At 53.6% G+C, this 10,060-nt stretch overlaps 1 protein-coding gene across 3 annotated transcripts in view; it reads right to left on the reverse strand.

Annotated features, from left to right (window-relative positions):
- Positions 1-8,514, reverse strand: part of LOC140904236 (uncharacterized) — a 32,587-nt gene extending 24,073 nt beyond the window's left edge. For all 3 annotated transcript variants that reach the window (XM_073326692.1, XM_073326694.1, XM_073326693.1), the window contains exon 1: positions 8,212-8,514. The gene's annotated coding sequence lies outside the window, so the exon portion shown is untranslated. The remainder of the gene's footprint in view (positions 1-8,211) is intronic.
- Between the last annotated feature and the right edge of the window lie 1,546 nt (positions 8,515-10,060).

Raw genomic sequence — 10,060 nt, forward strand, 5'->3', positions numbered from 1 at the left:
ATGATTAGGGGACTGAAACACATGACTCATGAGGAGAGGCTGAGGGAACTGGGATTGTTTAGTCTGCCGAAGAGAAGACTGAGGAGGGATTGGATAGCTGCTTTCAACTACCTGAAAGGGGGTTCCAAAGAATCATAGAATATCAGGGTTGGAAGGGACCTCAGGAGGTCATCTAGTCCAACCCCCTGCTCAAAAGCAGGACCCATACCCAATTAAATCATCCCAGCCAGGGCTTTGTCAAGCCTGACCTTAAAAACGTCTAAGGAAGGAGATTCCACCACCTCCCTAGGCAACGCATTCCAGTGTTTCACCAACCTCCTAGTGAAAAAGTTTTTCCTAATATCCAACCTGAACCTCCCCCACTGCAACTTGACACCATTACTCCTTGTCCTGTCCTCTTCCACCACTGAGAATAGTCTAGAAGCATCCTCTCTGGAACTACCTCTCAGGTAGTTGAAAGCAGCTATGAAATCCCCCCTCATTCTTCTCTTCTGCAGACTAAACAATTCCAGTTCCCTCAGCCTCTCCTCATAACTCATGTGTTCCAGACCCCTAATCGTTTTTGAAGTCCTTCGCTGGACTCTCTCCAATTTATCCACATCCTTCTTGTAGTGTGGGGCCCAAAACTGGACACAGTACTCCAGATGAGGCCTCACCAATGTCGAATAGAGGGGGACGATCAAGTCCCTCGATCTGCTCGCTATGCCCCTACTTGTACATCCCAACATGCTATTGGCCTTCTTGGCAACAAGGGCACACTGCTGGCTCATATCCAGCTTCTTGTCCACTGTCATCCCTAGGTCCTTTTCCGCAGAACTGCTGCCTAGCCATTCGGTCCCTAGTCTGTAGCTGTGCATTGGGTTCTTCCATCCTAAGTGCAGGACCCTGCACTTATCCTTATTGAACCTCATCAGATTTCTTTTGGCCCAATCCTCCAATTTGTCTAGGTCCCTCTGTATCCTATCCCTGCCCTCCAGCGTATCTACCACTCCTCCCAGTTTAGTATCATCCGCAAATTTGCTGAGAGTGCAATCCACACCATCCTTCAGATCATTTATGAACATATTGAACAAAACCGGCCCCAGGACCGACCTCTGGGGCACTCCACTTGACACCGGCTGCCAACTAGACATGGAGCCATTGATCACTACCCGTTGAGCCCGACAATCTAGCCAACTTTTTACCCACCTTATGGTGCATTCATCCAGCCCATACTTCCTTAACTTGCTGACAAGAATACTGTGGGAGACTGTGTCAAAAGCTTTGCTAAAGTCAAGATACATCCACTGCTTTCCCTTCATCCACAGAACCAGTAATCTCATCATAGAAGGCGATTAGATTAGTCAGGCATGACCTTCCCTTGGTGAATCCATGCTGACTGTTCCTGATCACTTTCCTCTCGTGTAAGTGCTTCAGGATTGATTCCTTGAGGACCTGCTCCATGATTTTTCCGGGGACTGAGGTGAGGCTGACTGGCCTGTAGTTCCCAGGATCCTCCTCCTTCCCTTTTTTAAAGATTGGCACTACATTAGCCTTTTTCCAGTCATCCGGGACTTCCCCCGTTCGCCACGAGTTTTCAAAGATAATGGCCAATGGCTCTGCAATCACAGCCGCCAATTCCTTTTGCACTCTCGGATGCAACTCGTCCGGCTCCATGGACTTGTGCACGTGCAGCTTTTCTAAATAGTCCCTAACCATCTCTTTCTCCACAGAGGGCTGGCCATCTACTCCCCATTTTGTGATGCCCAGTGCAGCAGTCTGGGAGCTGACCTTGTTTGTGAAGACAGAGGCAAAAAAATCATTGAGTACATTAGCTTTTTCCACATCCTCTGTCACTAGGTTGCTTCCCTCATTCAGTAAGGGGCCCACACTTTCCTTGGCTTTCTTCTTGTTGCCAACATACCTGAACAAATCCTTCTTGTTACTCTTGACATCTCTTGCTAGCTGCAGCTCCAGGTGCGATTTGGCTCTCCTGATTTCATTCCTACATGCCCGAGCAATCTTTTTATACTCTTCCCTGGTCATATATCCAACCTTCCACTTCTTGTCAGCTTCTTTTTTATGTTTAAGATTCGCTAGGATTTCACCGTTAAGCCAAGCTGGTCGCCTGCCATATTTACTATTCTTTCGGCTCATCGGGATGGTTTGTCCCTGTAACCTCAATAGGGATTCCTTGAAATACAGCCAGCTCTCCTGGACTCCTTTCCCCTTCATGTTAGTCCCCCAGGGGATCCTACCCATCCGTTCCCTGAGGGAGTCAAAGTCTGCTTTCCTGAAGTCCAGGGTCCGTATCCTGCTGCTTACCTTTCTTTCCTGTGTGAGGATCCTGAACTCAACCAACTCATGGTCACTGCCTCCCAGATTCCCGTCCACTTTTGCTTCCCCCACTAATTCTTCCTTGTTTGTGAGCATACCTTCACTAGGTATCGTTCTACCAGCTATGTGCCAAAATTCAAATGGTTCTGTTTATCTTTCATTCAGCTTTGCAATTATTAGACCCCATTTAAAAACTGGAACTGAAATAACCAAAGGAAGTTAAGAAGAGAGTGTCATGGGGCATAGGTGGGGTAAAACAATAAAGGGAAAGAGCTGGCTATGCAAAAAGGAACATCCCAAACCATCAGAGCCCGAGAGTGCTGTCCAACTGAATCCACCCCAGCCAGGCCTATCCAACTGGGCCCCTGAGAAATCGTCAATCCCATCTGGAAGTGAATGCTGCGTGTTCCAGGTGGAGCTATGGTGTGTGCATCTGGTCTGCTGATGTGCTGCTTTGGTACAGAATGACCAAAGCCACAGGGAGCAGAGACATGGACTCCTTCAAAAGAAAATCTCAGGTACCCCTCCAGCATCCCCTACCCTCCACCAGCTCCACACTCTCTGCCATCCCCTCCCCCACCTCCACATGGCCATTCTCAGCCTATTCCTAACAGTTTCTTCTGGCCTTCAGCACTATAAATAAATAAAACATGGTGTTAGAAAAGGTAGCTCCTGCCAGAGAAACCTGACCTCCTTCTGTGAGAAGGTAACTAATTTTTTGGACTAAGGAAATGCAGTAGCTCTAATCTACCTGGATGTCAGTAAGTTCCACATGGGAAACTATTTGTTAAATTGGAGAAGATGGGGATTAATATGAGAACTGAAAGGTCGATAAGGAATTGGTTACAGGGGAGACTACAAGGGGTCATACTGAATGGTGAGTTGTCAGGCTGGAGGGGGGTTACTAGTGGAGTTCCTCATATCAGTCCTGGGACCAATCTTATTCAACATTTTTATTAGTGACCTTGGCACAAAAAGTAGGAGTGTGACAGAAACCTGGGAGGTATTGCCAATATGGAGGACGGGAAAATCATCCAAGAAGATCTGCATGACCTTGAAAGCTGGAGTAAAAGAAATGGGATGAAAATTAATAGTGCAATAATTTTTGCAATAAGCAGTAAGTTAGTACTGTTATACAAGGCACCAACGAGACCTCATCTGAAATACTGTGGGCCATTCTGGTCTCCCATGTTTAAGAAAGATGAATTCAAAGTGGAACAGGTGCAGAGAAGGGCTACTAGGATGATCTGAGGAATGGAAAATCTGCCTTACGAGAGGAGACTCAAAGAGCTTGGCTTGTTTAGCCTAGCCAAAAGAAGGCTGAAGAGAGAGAGGATTGCTCTCTATAAATACATCAGAAGGATAAACACCAGGGATGGAGAGGAGTTTAGGTTAAGCACCAGTATTGGCACTGAAACAAATGGATATTGGCCATCAATAAGTTTTGGCTTGAAATTAGGCGAAGGTTTCTAACCATCAGAGTGAAGTTTTGGAACAGCCTCCCAAGGGAAGCAGTGGGGGCAAAAAACCTAACTGCCTTCAAGACTGAGCTCGATACCTTTCTGGAGGGATTGGTAGGATGGGACTGCCTACAATGGCATGTAGTCAATCCCCAGAGCTAAGGTAGTTCAGCTCTGGAATAGTCTTACAAGGGTGGCTGTGGAGTCTCTTTCTCTGGAAGTTTCCAAGAACAGGCAGGACAAACCTCTGTCAGAGATAATCTACATATACTTGGTTCTGCCTCAGCAGAGAGAGCACCGGACTTGATAACTTCTTGAGGTCTTTTCCAGCCCTACATTTCTATGATGCTATGCAATATATACATATAAAACACAACACACAGAAAAATCCCCGCCACAACATAATGTCAGGCAATTCAGAAAAACAATAACAAAAAACTACACTCCACAGCATAAAATGACAACACAAAGGAGAAGAAAGCCACACAATGCAAACTAACACACCCTAAAGTACACAACGGAAAAGAGCTCGACTCAAACCAACACAACACAGGCACCAAACAAGCTGAGGCAAAACAATACACCATAAAACTATGCAACACAACATGGTGCATCACAGTTCCAAATGGCACCCTGCAAAACAGCTCAGCATAGAACACGACACAGCACAAGACAGAATTATTTCAATGTAGGCCTGGAAGGGATCTTGGGAGGTCATCTACTCAAGTCTCCTGTGATGAGGCAGGACCAAGTATCACTAGATCAGGGGTGGGCAAACTTTTTGGCCCGAGGGCCACATCATGGTTGCACAACTGTACAGAGGGCCCACTTGCTACTGCCCCCCTCAGAACTCCCAACCCATTCAACCCCCCCTGCTCCTTGACCCCTGACCACCCCCTCCCAGGACCCCACCCCCATCCATTCCCCCTTCTCCCTGTCCCCTGACTGCCCTGACCCCTCCACATCCCCGCCCCCGACAGACTCCCACGCCTATCCAACATTCCCTGTCCCCTGACCGCCCCCCCAAGAACCTCCGCCCCACCCAACCACACCCTGCTCCCTGTCCCCTCACTGCCCCCCAGAACCTCCTGCCCTTTATTCAACTCCCTGCTCCCCACCCCCTTACCATACCACTCAGAGCAGCTGGAGCTCATAGCCCCACCGCCCGGCCAGAGCCAGCCACACCACCATGCTGCCCGGCAGGAGCAGCGGGCCAGAGCACTGACGGCGTGGCAAACTGAGGCTGCGGTGAATGGGAGACAGCATGGGAGGGGCCAGGGGCTATCCTTCCTGGCCAGGAACTCAAGGGCTGGGCAGGACAGTCCCACAGGCCGTACTTTGCCCACCTCTGCCCTCGACATTCCCAGACTGGTGTACCTCTAACCTGATCTTAAAAACCTCCAATGAAGGAAATGCCACAGCCTCCCTTGGAAGCCAATGCAATACAAACACAGGCCACAACAACGCTGTACACACACAAGCTGGGCTTGTGGTTAAGGGGAGACACAAGAATTCAAACAATTTGGGTTCAGATCCCAGTTTTGCCCCAAACTCTCAATGCAAACTTGAGCAAATTACTTCAGCTCTCTGAGCTTCAGTTTCCCCATTTGTAAAATGGAGAGTAGCCTCCCACCATTTGCCTATTTAGCCTTTGAGGTTTTTGCGGCAAGGACTCTCTGTCACCGCGGGCATGTCTGCACTGCAGTTAAGACACCGGCGGCTGGCCCGTGCCCGCTGACATGGGCTCACACGGCTCAGGCTGTGGGGCTGTTTAATTGTGGTGTAGATGTTCTGGCTTGGGCTGCAGTCCAAGGTCTGGCACCCTCCCACCTCGCAGGGTCCTACAGCCTGGCTCCAGCCTGGGCCCAGACATCTACACTGGAATTAAACATCCCCTTTGCCCGAGCCCTGTGAGCCTGAGTCAGCTGGCATGGGCCAGCTGGAGGGTTTTAATGGCAGTGTAGACATACCCTTGGTGTCTGTTCAGCCCCTGTCACAATGGGGACCCTGATCTTTGTCAGTGTCTGTGCAGAGCCCTGCACAACAGGGGGCCTGACCTCAGTCGGGGGCTCTGCAACTCCCGGCATTACAGGATCCCCGATTTTGTTTGGGGTCCCTGCAGCACCTGGCAAAATGTGGGGGCAGGATCTCTGTCAGGGTCTGTACAGTGCCCAGTGTTTGGGCATGATCTTGGTCGGGCATCAGTGCAGTGCCGGGCCCAACGGGGACACGGGTCTCAGTCGAGGTCTCTGAAGTGCCCAGCACAATGGAGGAAGCAATCTGGGCAGCAGTCGTGCGCTGCCTGGCACAAGGGGGGCCATGATCTTGGTCCAGGTCTCAGTTTTACCTGGCATAATGGGGGGCCTGATGTCAGCTGGGGTCTCTACAGTGCCCAGCACAACAGGGGCACAGATCACAGCTGGGGTCGCCACAGGACTTGTCACAACTGTGGGGTCTGACCTCTGCTGGGGTCTCTCCAGTGCCTGGCAGAACAGGGACCCCGATCTCAGTCAGGGTCACTGTAGCACCCAGCACAACAAGGTCCCTGCTCTCTGTAGGGGTCTGTGCAGTGCCTGGCATAACAAGTGCCCTAAACTTGGCCAGGGTTTGTGCAGTGCCCAACACACTGGGGGACCTGATCTCAGGCAAAGCCTGAGCCACGCTCAGTATGATAAGAGCCCTGATCTCAGTCAGACACCTGGAGAGAAAAGCAGAAAGATTTTCAAGAATTTAATATCAGTATTTCAGAACTGAGGAAAAAATGGGGCACAAACTAAATATTTGCGAATACTAGAGAGAAGCACCAACATCTGGGGAGATTTTATGTCACCATTCAACAGTTCAAGAGAAAGGAGGGGAAATTTGAGGGGATTATACAGTGATATTCAATCAACAACAGAGTGGGATGGATTCTTCTTGCCTCACACTCACATGGCCAGCAGGGACCCCTGGGTGATGTGGCTTTCACAGGGGAAAGGAGTGGGGCTGGAGTCAGAAGGTCACTGGCTGTGGGGAGGGGCTGGCAGTGGGGTCTGGCAATGTGACGAGCAGGCGTCGGGGCTGGGGGGACGGGGACTGCTGGGTTGGGCAGGGTGGGGGCGGGGAAGTAGCGGGGGCTGGGAAACCAAGGACTGGGCCGTCTCTATGGGGGGGGCACTTGCTCCTCCCTCCCCTTCCTGGGCCCCCCCAGCCCAGTCCCTGTCTCGGGGCTCTGCCCCCCTCTGCCCGTTTCAGAAATCACTCCGGGGAACGATTCCCCCCTAAACCAGGACAAGTCACTGCAGGTAAAGTGGGGGGGACACACCCCAACGCCGAGATTTGAACTGGCCACGGGCGAAGTGGAGAGGAAACGGGGTCTGGGGGGGGGGGCAGAGCCCGTCTCAGGGAGGTGGGGGAAGGGGGGGTCACCTGGGCTGCTGCTCATCGCTGATGGGAGAGAAAGGGGGCAGGGCGGGAGCAGGGGGAGCCCCGGGAGGGGGCAGCGGTAAATCCGAGGGGATCATAGAATCATAGAATATCAGGGTTGGAAGGGACCCCCAGAAGGTCATCTAGTCCAACCCCCTGCTCAAAAGCAGGACCCATCCCCAATTAAATCATCCCAGCCAGGGCTTTGTCAAGCCTGACCTTAAAAACTTCTAAGGAAGGAGATTCTACGACCTCCCTAGGTAACGCATTCCAGTGTTTCACCACCTTCCTAGTGAAAAAGTTTTTCCTAATATCCAACCTAAACCTCCCCCACTGCAACTTGAGACCATTACTCCTTGTCCTGTCCTCTTCCACCACTGAGAATAGTCTAGATCCATCCTCTCTGGAATCCCCTTGCAGGTAGTTGAAAGCAGCTGTCAAATCCCACCTCATTCTTCTCTTCTGCAGACTAAACAATCCCAGCTCCCTCATCCTCTCCTCATAACTCATGTGTTCCAGACCCCTAATCGTTTTTGTTGCCCTTTGCTGGACTCTCTCCAATTTATCCACATCCTTCTTGTAGTGTGGGGCCCAAAACTGGACACAGTACTCCAGATGAGGCCTCACCAATGTCGAATAGAGGGGAACGATCACGTCCCTCGATCTGCTGGCTATGCCCCTACTTATACATCCCAAAATGCCATTGGCCTTCTTGGCAACAAGGGCACACTGCTGACTCATATCCAGCTTCTCGTCCACTGTCACCCCTAGGTCCTTTTCCGCAGAACTGCTGCCGAGCCATTCGGCCCCTAGTCTGTAGCTGTGGATCTCAGCCCCCCCTTTCCCTTCCCGCCCCTCGGGGGGCCCCGGCCCTTCTCCCCCCCCCCCCGGCCATGTCCGGGCTGCGCCGACATTTTCCCTCCGCCCCTTTCCCCAGGTCCCCCCCGCCCGCAGGGACCCCGGGGGAGCTGGTCCCCCCGCCGGACACTGGGGCAGAGTCACCGCCCGGCCCCGGGGCTCGCTCCGGTACCTGGAGGCTGCAGCTCCGCGGGGGGGGCGGGCGGAGCCCGGGGCGGCCGGAACCTAAAGCCGGGGGGAGCCCACGTGCCCGGCGCCCTGGGAAATGCAGCCTGTGTGAGCTCGGCCCCACCGCCGCCCGATGTGCGCGTGCGCAGAGCCGGGATGCACGACGGGGTAGAGACAAGCGCTCCAGCGGCACGAATCCCTCCTCCTCCGGGAGAGGCTCCAACGGCCCCGCACGAGCCAGGCAGAGCCACAGCGTCGCGCGCGTTCGCAGCCCGCCTCTTTAGCCCCTCCGCCGTACGTCACTTCCGCTGCCAGGAGAGTCAGAAACTACATCTCCCAGCCTGCCCCGGGGGGCGCTTCCGTCCTCCCTAGAGCAGGTTAGGGAGGGCCCCGGAGTCAGCCTGACTCTCCCCGAGCCTCTCATCCCCTCCCCCCCGCGCAGACGCCCCCGAGCCACGCCCCTCCCCCACCCGGCGCCTCTCAGACCCGGAGCCCCCCGGCGCCTTCCCGCTTCTCGGGCGACCTCTCCCGCCCCTGGGCCCGGCCGCTGCGCAGCCGGGGGAGCCGGGGAGCGCGGGCCGGGGCTGCTCGCTGGGCGGCCGGAGCCTCAGCCCCGGGGCCTCCGGCCCGGCTGCTCCCCGGGGCCCGGGCAGCGCCCCTAGGACCGGCCCCGCCCCGGCTCCCCCCGCCCCGCCCCCCTCGGCCAGCGCCGGGGCCCCCGAGGCCGGCTCGGCTTTGCTCCCCTCGCCTCAGACAGCCCGGCTCCCCTCGCGGGGTCCCCCTGCTGCCACGGCCCGGGCAGAGTCCGAGAGAGGCCGTCTCCGGCGGGGCCCAAGCAGCCCGGGGCTGTGACGGGCCGGTGCGGAGGGAGCAGTTCCTGCCCCTTCCTCCCGTCTGCTTTTCAGAGTTTGCCCCATTTTCTCTCTCATTCTCCAGTGTTCATGTAACAGTCTCAGGTCTGGGAGGTTTGACCTGCAGCGAATTTTATTTCTGTGGGAAATTGTCCTGAATCATTCCCCAAACGAGAAGGGGCTTAATGGGTGCCGCTTGCCCAGCCCTGAGACCCAGCTGCCTCTGGGGTGGGATGGGGTGGCCATTCTGTGCCAGCACCAAAGCCAGGAAGGGGGGGGGACAGAAGGAGGGAAGAAAACCCAGCCCAAGGTTACACAGTCCTGGCTACTGCTGCCCCCAACTGCCCAACACAGCTCCCCTGCTAGCCCCCAGTCGCCTGCCTGCCCCTGCTGCTGCCTCCTCCCCACTGCCAGGGAGTTTTCCTGCTCCATACTCCCCTCACCTACCCTCTTAAAGTACCTCCCCAAAGGGCTCCCTGCTGCCCATGTGGATGGTGTGTGTGTGTGGGGGGGAATTATTACTGTCTGTTTAATGAACTTCCATATACAATCCTGTCAAAGTGTCCATCTACTCTCACTTAACAGAAAATCTCTTCAGATCCGGGTGCTTTTCTCTCATTATCAAATATTTCTTTTGAGACCTATTTCTTCCCCAGTTCTCCAAGATAGATCTAAAATATCCTGTGTGCAGTGCTGTAGTAGCCATGGTGGTCCCAGGATATTGGAGGCTGCCCCCTTGATTTATATACAGATGTTCCGTGTTATTCTCCATCCCATTCCTTATGAATCTGCACGTGTTAGCTTTTTTGCTGACAGCTGTGCATTGAGTGGAGCTTTTCATTGATCTGTCTACAGCAACATGCAGATCCCTTTCTTGAGTTGTGTAGCCGATAATATGTTCTGCTGATGCCACTAGGTGTAATGCATGTTCATAGGGGTTTCTCTCCTACTAATGTTGGGGTGTCCTTCTCCTATAGGTTAGTGTATTAATGATCTCATCTT

The sequence above is a fragment of the Lepidochelys kempii genome, chromosome 28 (genome assembly GCF_965140265.1).
Source record: "Lepidochelys kempii isolate rLepKem1 chromosome 28, rLepKem1.hap2, whole genome shotgun sequence".
NCBI classification, from domain to species: Eukaryota; Metazoa; Chordata; order Testudines; family Cheloniidae; genus Lepidochelys; species Lepidochelys kempii.